This window comes from Sphaerodactylus townsendi, linkage group LG03, assembly GCF_021028975.2.
Source record: "Sphaerodactylus townsendi isolate TG3544 linkage group LG03, MPM_Stown_v2.3, whole genome shotgun sequence".
NCBI classification, from domain to species: domain Eukaryota; kingdom Metazoa; phylum Chordata; class Lepidosauria; order Squamata; family Sphaerodactylidae; genus Sphaerodactylus; species Sphaerodactylus townsendi.
The window spans coordinates 104,098,408-104,112,245 of NC_059427.1; positions in this window are offsets into that span (position 1 = coordinate 104,098,408).

A 13,838-nucleotide genomic window follows, 5' to 3' on the forward strand; every position below is an offset into this window, starting at 1 on the left:
GGGGGGGGGGGGGGGTGGGGGGGGGGGGGGGTGGGGGGGGGGGGGGGTGGGGGGGGGGGGGGGTGGGGGGGGGGGGGGGTGGGGGGGGGGGGGGGTGGGGGGGGGGGGGGGTGGGGGGGGGGGGGGGTGGGGGGGGGGGGGGGTGGGGGGGGGGGGGGGTGGGGGGGGGGGGGGGTGGGGGGGGGGGGGGGTGGGGGGGGGGGGGGGTGGGGGGGGGGGGGGGTGGGGGGGGGGGGGGGTGGGGGGGGGGGGGGGTGGGGGGGGGGGGGGGTGGGGGGGGGGGGGGGTGGGGGGGGGGGGGGGTGGGGGGGGGGGGGGGTGGGGGGGGGGGGGGGTGGGGGGGGGGGGGGGTGGGGGGGGGGGGGGGTGGGGGGGGGGGGGGGTGGGGGGGGGGGGGGGTGGGGGGGGGGGGGGGTGGGGGGGGGGGGGGGTGGGGGGGGGGGGGGGTGGGGGGGGGGGGGGGTGGGGGGGGGGGGGGGTGGGGGGGGGGGGGGGTGGGGGGGGGGGGGGGTGGGGGGGGGGGGGGGTGGGGGGGGGGGGGGGTGGGGGGGGGGGGGGGTGGGGGGGGGGGGGGGTGGGGGGGGGGGGGGGTGGGGGGGGGGGGGGGTGGGGGGGGGGGGGGGTGGGGGGGGGGGGGGGTGGGGGGGGGGGGGGGTGGGGGGGGGGGGGGGGGGGGGGGGGGGGGGGGGGGGGGGGGGGGGGGGGGGGGGGGGGGGGGGTGGAAGGGGGGGGGGGGGTGGGGGGTTTGGGGGGGGGGGGGGGGGGGGGGGGAAGGGGGGGGTTTAGGGGTGGGGGGGTGGGGGGGGGGGGGGGGGGGGGGGGGGGAGGGTGGGGGGGGAGGGGGCGGGGGGGGGGGGGGGAGGGGGGCGGGCGGGGGGGGGGGGGGGGGGGGGGGGGGGGGGGGGGGGGGGGGGCGGGGGGGGGCGGTGGGGGGGGGGGGGGGGGGGGGGGGGGGGGGGTGGGGGGGAAGGGGGGGGGGGGGGGGGAGGGGTGGGGGGTTCCCGGCGGTGCTGTTCGCACCGCGCCGCCGGGAACACGCTGTGGAAGGAAAAACAACCCTTTAAAGGGTTGTTTTTCAGGGCGGCTTGACGCCGCCCTGGGGGAGAGGGAGCGGAGTCAGGTCGGCGCTGCTGTGTGAATGGCTCCCTGGGGACGGCATTTATTCCGTCCCCAGGGCGCCATTAATGGGCCGTGCGGAAACGGCCACAGTGTCTGCCAAACGAAAAAGAAGAAGGTAACAGTTTGTTACAAACTAGTCCTCTTGCTTTGGGTGCAAGTGAAACTGTGATTTTCTAGCTTGATACATTGTCTTCATAGCACTGTGAATTGTTAAATTTACATTGTTCCATACTTGTGGTTTGCTTTCCTCATAGGAAAAGATAGGGTGTGAATATCTGAAATAAAATGTTCAATGAAAGTGTAGTTTTATGGTGGCTCTTCCTCTTCTGACAGCCATTTTGGGGTTGGCTCACCTCTTTTGGCAGTCATTTTCTGGTTGTGCCCACCACCTTGGCCCCTTCTGCACCGGCCATGTAAAGTGGCATGGAGCGCAGCTGCAGAAGAAGAAGAAGAAGAGTTTGGATTTATATCCCCCCTTTCTCTCCTGCAGGAGACTCAAAGGGGCTTACAATCTCCTTGCCCTTCCCCTCTCTCAACAAATACCCTGTGAGGTAGGTGGGGCTGAGAGAGCTCCGAGAAGCTGTGACTAGCCCAAGGTCACCCAGCTGGCGTGTGTGTGGGAGTGCACAGGCTAATCTGAATTCCCCAGATAAGCCTCCACAGCTCTGGCAGCAGAGCGGGGAATCAAACCCGGTTCCTCCAGATTAGATACACGAGCTCTTAACCTCCTACGTCACTGCTGCAGCAGCGAATACCCCCCCCCCCCGGTGCTCCACTGGCTTTTTCTTGATGTGCGCATTGAGCGAATCTTTGGGAAAATCTTTGGGAAAATGCCAGCATCCACCCAGTGCAGACTGAACAGCATCTGGCTGACACCAGCATTTTCCCTGCACTGGTACAGATCCCCTCCTACCTCTTCTCCCAGCCACTGTTGCCGTGGAGAGGCCAAGGGACACACCTCCTGGCCTTCGGCCCTGGAGGCATTCTCATGGCCACAGGGGTGTGTCCCCTGGCCTCTTCACAGTGACGGTGGCTGGGAGAAGGGAAAAGAGGGGATCTGTGTTGGCGGGGTTGTGCAAACATGAACCATGGGCCACTGGGGCACCAGGACCCTTCGTGTGAACGGCCCCTTGGGATGCACCGGCATCAAGTATGCCAGTGCATCACCACTCCTGGGGCAATGCGGAAAGGGCCCCTATGTCACAATCTCAAAAGTGCCCACATGCTCAAAAAGATTGGGAACTCCTCTCATAGAGCACGACTATGAGATCAGCTGGTAGACTGGGAGAAGAACCTGCCACTGTGAAACTGCTCTGTTTCTCATTCCTCCACACAACATATGCATTCACCCCATGTTTGTTTTGTGGAAAGACCTAATATGCATGCTCTGTGTTGAAGTCAATATGTTTTTTGAATATAATGAGTCATAGTGAATGAGTCATTGTGAGGCATCCATGTAAATCTACACTTTCTGTTGTAAAGATTAAAATGGAGGCATCCTTGTCATTTCCTCAAAGCTTTTCACAAGCCTATTTTTAGAGCAAAAAATATATATCAAAAGTTCATTAGCTTTAAATAATCTTCTTCCAACTTCTCACCTTATGCAACTTCAAAGACCAGTGACCAACACATGGCAGCTTTTGAGACAGGGGATTATTAAAGCCTCCCACTGGAGTGTTGCTCTATTCATTTTCTGTGTAAACCATGGGGATTCTATACTGACAGTTCCGTGGAAGTCCTTTTCAAGGCATATGCCATGCTAAGACTATTCCAAGTGCAGAGAGAGAAACAGCTTGCAATATTAACAAGGCTAGATACTTTTCAGGGTTCTCTATAGCTTTTATTGAAAATACAAAAACAAAATTGCTTTCAAAGACTTATTTATAACTGCTTCAAGCACAGATTGCATTATCAATATTCTACAATAAGAACATGCGTTATTCTTCCTGATATTAAGCAAAGTTGCTTTCTAAAGGCAGCTTTCTAACAGAAATGTGGTTAATGGTACATGACAGCATGAACCATAACATGCCATTTTTAACACTAATTTAACAAAAGTGGGGCAAAATACTGTTTGCTAAAGAAATAACAACTAGCTTTTCCCAAGCAACTGTGAAAATGCACAAAGAAAAAGTCCTGAATAGTTGTTTTAATGAACAGATTGAAATACATAGAACAACCTTTATTGTATTTGATCTGTCAGATATGAATGAAAACACATTGTGGAATTTTCTGAAACTTTCCAAAATAAAATGTAATTAAAAATACTAAAGACACAGAAATGCCTGTTTTCTCGTTGTAAGTTCAGTTGACAATAATGTTACATTATTCAAGACATGCATGTATCTCTAAGGTCTCCTAGATCACTGAAGCTCCATTCAAGATTCACTCCAAACCAGGATAAAGGAAAATATCTAGGACAGCTGGAAGCATGCAATGTGGTCTTGTAAATCAACTCTGAAATGTCGAAGGGTTGTCACTGATGTACAAGGCACAATGTAGCTTGTAAAATTGGAAATGTGCAGGCGAGCTTCCAGTAATGTTGGCTAATTAAAATGTATGTATGAAGGGGTGGAATTCACGTCTCAGTATTATGCTGTGGATTGATTTAATCATGCCCAAAGAATCACATTCTCATTAGATACTTTATACAGCTTGTATAACATTTAAAAGGTTCTTCTGCTTGGCCATATGTGTTCAGCATTTGTGGCTCTACTAATATGCAGATAATACCTGTATAGCAGTAAGATATAAGAATTTCAGTTTAGGAATATTCTGTCACCAACAGATCTGTTATTCAGCAGCTGCAAGATTGCCATTTCCAAAATTATAGCATTTGGTCTGCCCTGGCACAACAATAATATTCTTCTCCAGCATGTTGTAGTGCTTAAGAGCAGGTCGGCTCTAATCTGGACTGTTTCTGCACGGGCCAAAATCACTGGTGTCAGCCTGATGAAAACACAGTGTGTGTGGGGGGGGGGACTTTGCACAGCTGCCACCTCCAAATTGAGGCAGTGCTGCTCTTTTCCTCCCCAAAAGGTGTTTTTGCTGCTGAGCAAGGCTTTTAGAAAACAGCAGCTTCCACCCGGTGCCGAGCCAATGGAACCGGGTGTAAGGCACCATTTTTGGGCTCTCTGCTTTTGTTTTTAAAACTCACCTTCTCTTCCTGTGTCACTCCATGGGGACGAGGGGACACACCTCCTGCCCTCTGGCCCCTGGGGCATTGGCAGGGCCACAGGGGCATGTCCCCTCATCCTGACAGAGCAATGGAGGAAGAGGGGGCAAGTTTTAAAAACAAAAGCAGAGAGCTGGAAAATGGTGCCTTACACCCAGAAAAACGGTGCCACCAGGCGCCTTATATCAGAGTATCAAAGTGCCTCAGTCTGTATATTGTGTCTTGCTAGATCAGTCTGATCTAACTGACAGTTCACTGACAACTACCTGATGCAGTGAGCTGGATCAAACCGTATCTGGCCAGCTGCTACTAATTTGTGTGTGACCTTTAAGCTGATTGGTCAGCTTCTGTATATATATATGTGAACAGCTGCAACTGTTCTCTCTCTTCTGAGCATGTTGACGAAGCATGCTGTCAGTCTGTTCCATGACTTTGTATATATCCTCTTGTGATTAGCTGCACTGTATATAAACTACACTTCACTGAAGAGTAACTGCTTCTTGTGGTGTTTCTCCTGGTGTTGCAGCTAAGTCCTTGAGCTGCTTCTCCTACTCTCGGTAACCAGCACTCTGCTGTGCAATTGGTCTACTCGCTAACACCTTACACCCAGTTCCGTTGACTTGGCACTGGGTGAAAGCCGCTGTTATCTAAAAGCCTCACAAGGTGTCTGTTGTGGGGAAAGGAAGGGAAAGGAGTTTTTAAGTCCCTTTGAGTCTCCTTACAGGAAATGGGGATATAAAACCAAACTACTACGACTACTCTTCTTCTCATTCCGCTAAAGTATCCTCCCACTGCCAAAAATTCAGTAGCGAGATGTCATTGTAAATCAGTTGTTCTATGTCACTCAAAGCCAGCCTACAAAAATAGCCCCCTGGTCTCACCAGTGCCTTTGTAAAAAAGGGAAATCTGACAAGCTATACATGTGAATTTTTTCTCCTCCATAATTATTAATGGAACATAAAGTTCAAAAACTGGCTAGAGGTAGCTTTCAAGACTTCATCAAGAAAACAGTGGGTTGGATCTAGAGAAACATTGCTGTAGGTACAATGATTTCCACCCATAAAATGTGATTTTCCAGCCTGAAGTGGACCCCAAAATCCATTTCCTGTTCCATTCCCCTCCAAAACAGGAATTCAGGGAACATTTTGAGCAACTGTGGGAGGAAAGAGGCAGGAAAATCATGTTCTGTGGATGTAAATCCTTGCACCTAGAAAAAACTTCTAGCTTCCCCAGTCAACCAGATTTCTAAACCTAGATTAACATAAAAGCTGATGAAATATTTGTAAATATTTGTATTAGTAGATGTAAATTCTGAAAAAATTCTATTCTTGTTCCAATGATAATAACAGAAAGGTAATAGAAACAAAACAGAGAAATATGTTAAATTATCAAACGACATAAAATTTGAAAGCTGTGTCCCAAATAACAGAGAAAAACAAAGCTGCAATAGTCTAACCATTTCTCCCACATTCAATCATATTGTACCCTTGTTATCTCTATGAATCTTAATTTCCTTTATCAAGAAAAAAGCTGAACAAAAGTACTGCAATCATTAAACTGCAAAAGAACATTAATTAATTATGGGAATATAATTATGGATAGAATAGCTTTCTGAGATGAGTTTAAAGAGTGGCTTCCCAACACTGGTAAACCTTTATCATAATTGAAACAAGCATCATATGTGGTGCTGACAGTATGAGATATTGGTTTGTTTTTTTTTAAATGACTATACCTTATTAGTTTTAGAGTCCCAACTGGGAGGGGGAGGGGAGGAGGCTGAAAGGGCTTGGGGATGTGGAAGGACTTTGTGCCAGTGTGTTTGCCCTCTCTGGGGCACTTACCTGGGCAGAGGAGGCAGACACACTGTCATTAGTCCACCCTGTGTTTTTCCCTCAACTCAGGTTTTTCAAGAATCTGTGATTCTTTTGTTATGCCTCATGTTGCAGCCACTCTTGAGCAAATGGCTTGCAGGGAAGTGCTTCAATCAGCCATTCTTCCCTGTGTTTGTAGAGGTCCCGCCTCTCCATTGTGTAGCCACGCAGGGTCTCATGAACAGAATCATGGAAGTGGGGGTTCATGCCTGCCTGCCCATGAAGCTATGCAGCAGAGAGAGGGAGGTAACAAAAAAGTGCCTCCATGTGAAGGCGCAATGGTGACCCACATTGGTTCCACAGACTCCGTTCGCTGCCTGCATGGAGGCATGTGAACGTGAAAACAGGAAAGCTGGTTCCTTTATCCTGACTGCAACTTGCTCTGCCTGTGCTGTGCAGAAGGGGCCCATCTCTCTCCCTCTCACCAACTTCTAGATTGTAACATTACAACAACACTATAACATTACAACATGTCGCTGTACAACATTACAACAACACTGGTATTGCATGAGTTTGATTCATTCAATAACACTCTGGAAAAAGGACCTTTTCAGGTGGCCAATAATACATCATAGGTAAAATGTGCTTTTAAAATTATAACTTTGCTCAGTTACAGTGCAGTGGTAAAAACAACTACACCCTTCTACACCCATGGTTCTTCAAGTGTGTTTGTCTGCTTAGAATTGCTCTGTAAGACCTTTTCTGCACAGGTCACTTACAACATTTCCAGGATGATAATAAAACATTTCCTCTCTAGAACTTTTACACTAGTGTTCCTCTATTCTTCAAATGTTTCCAAGCAGCTTTTTCTCCATTGTTTTTGAAATCTTTTTAACAATGACATTTTTCACTGAATCATTTCTAAGCTAGTTTTTTTGGTTTTTGGCCTGCAGGGGGTGCGGTTTTTAAGCTAGCAACACCAAAATTTCAGAGATCTTTTGGGAGGTTGTCCTGATGATTCTACCCAGGTTTGGTTAGGTTTGGTTCAGGGGGTCCAAAGTTATGGACTCCCAAAAGGGGTGCCCCATTTCCCATTGTTTCCAATGGGAGCTAATAGGAGATGGGGCTACACATTTGAGGGCCCATAACTTTGGACCCCCTGAACCAAACTTCACCAAACCTGGGAGGTATAATCAGGAGTGTCTCTTACTGATACCACCTTTGTTTTGTGAAGTTTGGTCCAGGGGGGTCCAAAACTATGGACTCCCAAAAGGGGTGCCCCACCCCCCATTGTTTCCAATGGGAGATAATAGAAGATGGGGCTATACATTTGAGAGTCCATAACTTTGATCCCCCTGAACCAAACTTCACCAAACCTGGGTGGTATCATTAGGAGAGTCTCCCAAAGATACTATGAAATTTTGGTGCTGCTAGCTTAACAATTGCACCCCTAAGAGCAAGCACACCCCAAATTTCCCCAGATTCTCTTTTTAAATCCACCCTCTTTGGCATGAATTTAAAGGGAGTATCTGAGGTCCCCAGTTTAAACATTGAAAGTGAAGCTGTTTCAGGGTGAGGGATAATCCACTCCAAAACAGCATCACTTTCAATTTTATTTTCACTTGGGACCCCAGATTCTCCTTTTATGGTGGATTTAAAAGGGCGCCCATGGGCGGGGGGAGGGGTGCACAAAACTCAGATTTTGCACCGGGCTCCATTTTCCCTAGCAATGCCTCTGCCCAGAGGGAAGGGCAGAAGAGGCTGCCGGCTGGGTGCCCAGTTGGCAGGGGCGGGGGAGGGGGGCAGGGGAGTCTGCCATCCCTGGCCTCAGAAGAACTGCTTTCATAAGCACTGAGGCCAGGGGTGGGGCTTGGGGAGGCATGGCCATGCCCCAGGGGCAGGTGGGGGCATGGCCCCATCCCCAACCCCCCCTTAAAAATCTATACCTACGTCCCTGCTTCACCCCTCTCCTCTTAATTTCTAGTTTCTTGCCTTTTTCCTCCCTCTCCCCATTTTTGGGACCATCAAATCAGCAATGCTTTAAATCATCACTGCAGTGCATGTGTGAAAAAAGCAAAAAAAATGGATGCCAGGAAACAATGTTTGGAGCAGTAGGTTGGAAAGTACTTCACTGTAAATTATGGGCCCGAAAATACCTTGGAAATGGAGTAAGTATGGTGTATGGCAAAGGCCAAAATCCTACAATCTTTTCTTTCTGGTTTTGTTGGGGCAATTCAACAGTTCTGCCTTCAGAAGAATTACAGCTCTGAAGTCTGTGGTCTCAGGAAGGTATAACTCTATTTAGGATAGCACTGGAATATAATCCTGTTTAGGATGCACTAGACAGTGCTTGAGAGTCATAATAAAATTAAGGTTGCCAATTTTTTTTCTGATGCGTTCTGTACCATTTTATGGCAGATAAAAAACTGAGCAGGCATAAATCTTTATGGGATGCGTATGCAATATTGATGCACTTTCTGGAAAAGGTACAACTCCTAACTATATGAGGATATTCAAACAAGTAAAGACTGACCTTTTCCCATCATCTTGTACTTCCAAATGGTTCAGAATGTATTTAAATCATTAGCCAATTTACATTTTTCTGCAGATATTCCTTGATGGTGAAACATTAGCTTTCTCGTTTTAGATATCATATCCTTTGCCATTCTTTCTAAGATTCTTAAAAATATTATTAATGAATATATAAAAAGATGATTCGTTGGGAATTTATTAACCAGAGGCCATGTATGCTGGCCATAGTCTGGAAGTTAAATATGGTCCTTCATTTAAAGCAGTGGCTGAATAAGCTATTGTATTCAGCATGAATATTTAGATTTGTGTAGCTGACATTTCCAACATAAATAAGTTTAATAAATGCCAATGTGCAGGGAGCAGCAAGGAATGGAAATAAGTGTCTGATGCCTTTTTTTTAACCCAATAATACGAGAAGCAATGAGCAGTTCCAGGCCAACAATGAATTCTGCTAAAATGGTTGCTTGACCTAAGAAATATTTTCTAATGTCCAAATAACTACTTGCAGCAAGTCCACAAATATGGGCATACCTAGTGTAACCTTTTGAAACTTTTTATCCTTTGAACTTAAACCGGCCCCCCCCATTGTCATATTTCCAAATGCTTTCAATTACTCTAAGGTTAAAAATCAGTTTGCTATGTTGAATCAGTGACCATTTGAATACATGGAAATAGCTGCAGAGGCCCTTGGATCCTGGCCATTAGTTTTAGCTCTATCTCAATTACTAACCAGCAAAATAGGACCAAGAGATCATCATCTTTGCCAAGAAATGTGAAGATGATTTTAGCTAACGTCTTTAAGAATTATACTATTGCCAAGTACAGTGGGCTGGCAAGACTGGATCTAGGGGACAAGGGGGGTAGGTGCCACAAATGGCAGGCAGAGAGATGGTGGCAGCAGGAGTGTGGAAGGCTCAATTGCCCAGCAGAGATGGTTCATTCTGCATACACAGGTTTCTCTCTCACACACACACTCCCCAACTGCTGGTAGGAGGTGGGGAAGGCTAAATTGTATGGAAGATATGGCTCATTTTGCAGTGTGTGTGCCCCAAACCCCTGATTAGGCTGCTGCTCAGAGGTGGGGGAGGCTCAACTGCCTAGCAGAGATAGTTCATTCTTCAGTGTGTGTGTGCCCCCTTCCTTCAATAGGATGCTGCTAGGAGGTGGGAGGAGGGGGAGGGAGTCCCCAGGTCCAGGTTACCATTAATAGTTTACAATGCCTAGTGCAATGCCTCTTTCCTGCCCTTTTGCCTTCTGCTCTGCTAAAGTGCTGCAAGCCCTGGAGCAGTCTAGAGTCAAAGGGGGTGGAGAGGAAGAAGATGGACTTTTCTCTCTCCCAGTCCCCACCCCCCCGCTGCTGCTTTAAAACTGGGAGCTGTGTTATGTTTGACTTTGCCAAAGGCCATGAGTAGATCTGACCCGTCATCTGTTAGGCATGGCCTTTCCCAAAGAACCTGATTTTTACCTTGGGAAAGGGTGGGAACAAGCATTGAAGGCCACGTGCATTATGTGTCACCATGCCACTTCTGAATTATTAACCAATGACCTCTAATGTCCTCTCAATAACCACCTTGCTCAGGTGGTCATACAAACTGAGGGCTGTGGTTTCCTTTATTGGGTCAATCCAGCTCATGGTGTGTCTTTCTCTTTTTTTTACTGTTTTTAGTGTTTTCTAGCATTATTGTCTTTTCTAGTGAGTCTTTTCCAGTGACTAAAGTACAGTAGTTTCAGCTTGGTCATTTTTGCTTCTAGCAGTGTAATTATGAGATCAATCTTTTCTTGGGCTATACATTATCAGTCTGCGAAGGAGCATGAGGTATTTTGGTGTCTCCCATGTCAAAATTATGTTTCTTCATTTAAAAAAATGTCTGTGAAAAAGCTATGCTGAAAAACGTTTTCCTAGGATTGGGATTTTATGTGTGCAGAGGAGTTGAGGAAATAGTCAAACATTATAGATAGATAAAATAATGTAAAAATGTAATTATTCATTAACAGTTCATAGTTAATATAATTTATTAAGAGTGATACTATGTCCCTCTTCAACAATAAAGATCAAGATCTGATACACATATTATTTATCCCACACCAGTGCAGTTCAAATGATCTTATTGCAAATTTTGCAGACATTCATCTGGCAAAATTCTCACTATTATTCAACAAAGTTTCGATAAATGGGCTAACTCAGTTTCCTAATTCAGATGAATTCACTTTTGTATCATCTAGGGGATGCAGCATAATTAACTATATGAGGAACTTTCTCAATTTCTTCACAGTGGGAGACCTAATTATTAGTGACCATCTCTCTTTAATAAGCATATTTTGCTTAAACCATAACACAGTAACAGCCCAATCTAAGGTCTCTGGTACCTTACCCAAAATTAATTGGTCTCCTCGAATGGCTTGGAAAACCATAGAAATTCTTGGTAACCAAACTAGTTTAAATTTTAGATCTTCCATTATTAATATAGATAACATTTTGGAAGGAATAAAAGGATATGAAAAATTAATTACTTACATTACTGAATCCCTCACCCAGGAGTCAGGAAAGAGAACTAAATTAAGAGGGAGTCATAGTGGCTGGTTTGATCAAGAATGTAAAGCAATAAACAATTTCATTTGAACGATTTATCATTATTACTGAAACTCTAATGTTAAATTTCTTCCTTTAGAGATTTTTTAAAATCTTAAACAGCTTTTATGGCATCTTATTAAAGAGAAATGAAATGTGTATATTAAACACAACTGGGACCAACTTTTGAACACTACTTTATTCTATGAATTAGTTTAACTATTATGGTTAGTTTCCTATTTTACTGCTGCTTTTAAAGGTTTTAGTTGTTTTTAGCTGTACACGCAGTTGGGAGCCATTTTTACTGTGTTGTACACCGCCCAGAGCCCCTAGGGGATGGGGCGGTCTAGAAATCTGAAAAATAAATAAATAAATAAATAAATAACTCTAAACAATTCTGGTCATTGGTCAATGGTTGAATATGGAATGATGTTCCCTCTACGGAAAGCATCCACCCCTCTACTTGGTTTGATCACAATTCAAATCTATTTTTTGAAGAGCTGACCTGCGAAATGGTTTATACTGATTTGCCCTGTGAATTATTTTCCAGATTGGTCCCCCATTACTTCTCAGGAAACTGAATAGTTAATCCAACAGCTAAAAACCAGGAAAGCCCCAGGCCCTGATGCAGTTATTGCAGAATTGCTGAAAGTAGATTTTGATTGATGGACACCTATGCTAGCTGCTCTTTTTACTATGAAAAATAAGTACGGCATTGTTTCTAAACTTGGACAAATGCAATAGTAGTCCATAATTATAGAAAAAAATTGACTCCAGATGCCTGGCAAATTTTAGACCAATTAGCTTCCTGTCAGTCGTGGATAAGTTATATGCAAAATATATTTTTATGAGATTAAAGTTCTGATCCTGAACAAGTGGGATTTCAACAAGGTAGTTCTACCCTGGATCCCTGCTTGATACTCTCCCACCTAGTAAGTAAATATGTCATAAAAGGCAAGACCAAACTATTTACTGCCTTTCTTGACTTGAGAGGCATATTTGACACTATCTTGAGAGACCTCCTGTGGAGGAAACAAGAGCTACTAAATATCAATAGTAGATTATTGTTCCTCATTAAGAAGCTGCATACTTCTACAGCCTGGCAAGTTAAGTGCTATCTGACAGGATTACTCACTGGAAAGATCCCTATTAATAAAGGAGTTAAGCAGGGCTGTGCTGTAGCTCCTTTTTCATTTAACCTTTTTTTTAAAAAAAATAAAAATAAATGACTTCGCTCCTTTTCTTTTGGAAGTCGATGGATGCAGCCCAAGTGTAGGTTCAATCCACATACCCATTATGTTATGTACAGATGCTGCTGCATTGCTTTCATGTGCTTAGGTGGTCCTGAAACGCTTGATGAGACATTGTGCTGAATGTTGCGCAATCAACAGATTTATTTATTTGTTTGTTTGTTTGTTTGTTTGTTCATCCGTCCGTCAGTCCGTTCGTTCGTTCGTTCGTTCATTCATTCATTCAATTTGGTAAACCGCCCTACCCCCAAAGGGCTCAGGGAGGTAAACTTAATTAGAAAATTACCGGTATGAAAAATCTAAGATTCTTATTTTTGCTAAAAAGTAGCATTTTTATAACTGGAAGTTAAATGACCATAGCCTGGAACAAGTAAAACAGTTTAGATATCTAGGGTTTCTCTTCCAGTATAACATTTTGTGAACACCACTCACAATTGAAAATCAGCTATGTCTATAGCCAACATCACTGCATCAGCTATTACCCATTTTTTTAATAATAGAGGTAATCAGTCTGTCCATGAAGCTTTCCAAATCTTCAACGCTAAGATAGGCATTTTTATATGGTGCCCCAGTATGGATTGAAGCTGACAGCTGCTCAATCAAGCTCCCACAATCCACTTTTTTCCGTAAAATAATGGGAATGCTGAGGTGCGTTTCTTACACAGCATTTAAGTACTGGCTAGGGATACACTGTAACTCCAACCCTTCAAGTCTAATTTGTCAGAGCCTTACTGAATCACATTTATTTAGCTGGTTAGTTACAATAAAGAAGAAGATAAACTCTATTGGGCTATCTATTGGGTCCTTTTATTTCTGTTCTGCTTCTGATGATTACAGAAGCATAAAACACAGATTTTTGGAAATAGAGGCTCAAAACCTTATTTGTGCTGCCTCTAAGACATGCTCCCTGTTGAGTCTGGGAATCCCAAACACACCAGGCCATGTAGCTGAATATTTTTTCCTCTTACAAAATCCAAGGCAGAGCAGAGCTTCTGCTCTTGCTCACTTTAACGCTATGCCATCTGCCCTTGTGATTCAGGAACTACTGAAACTGTACAACATATTTTATTCATCTGCTCATTCTATGGTAAGATTTGGGCCAAGTTCTTAACTTTGCTCTTGCACTGAGAACTGACTCTTTTGTTATAGTTTTGACATCCTTTTTATAAAATAGCCCTTCTACACATCTGAGTGAGTGGGTAGCTAGTTTCTTACATGGTACTGTAAACCTTTGCATTGTTAGGAATAAGTGTTAATTTAAGATATTCCAAAATGTAAAATGAAGTTGAAGTAAAACTTGCATTTTTATAATTTTGTTTTCTATTCTGTTGTATTACTTTTTAATGTTAATTAACCATGTCTCCTTTCTTTCTTTCTTTCTT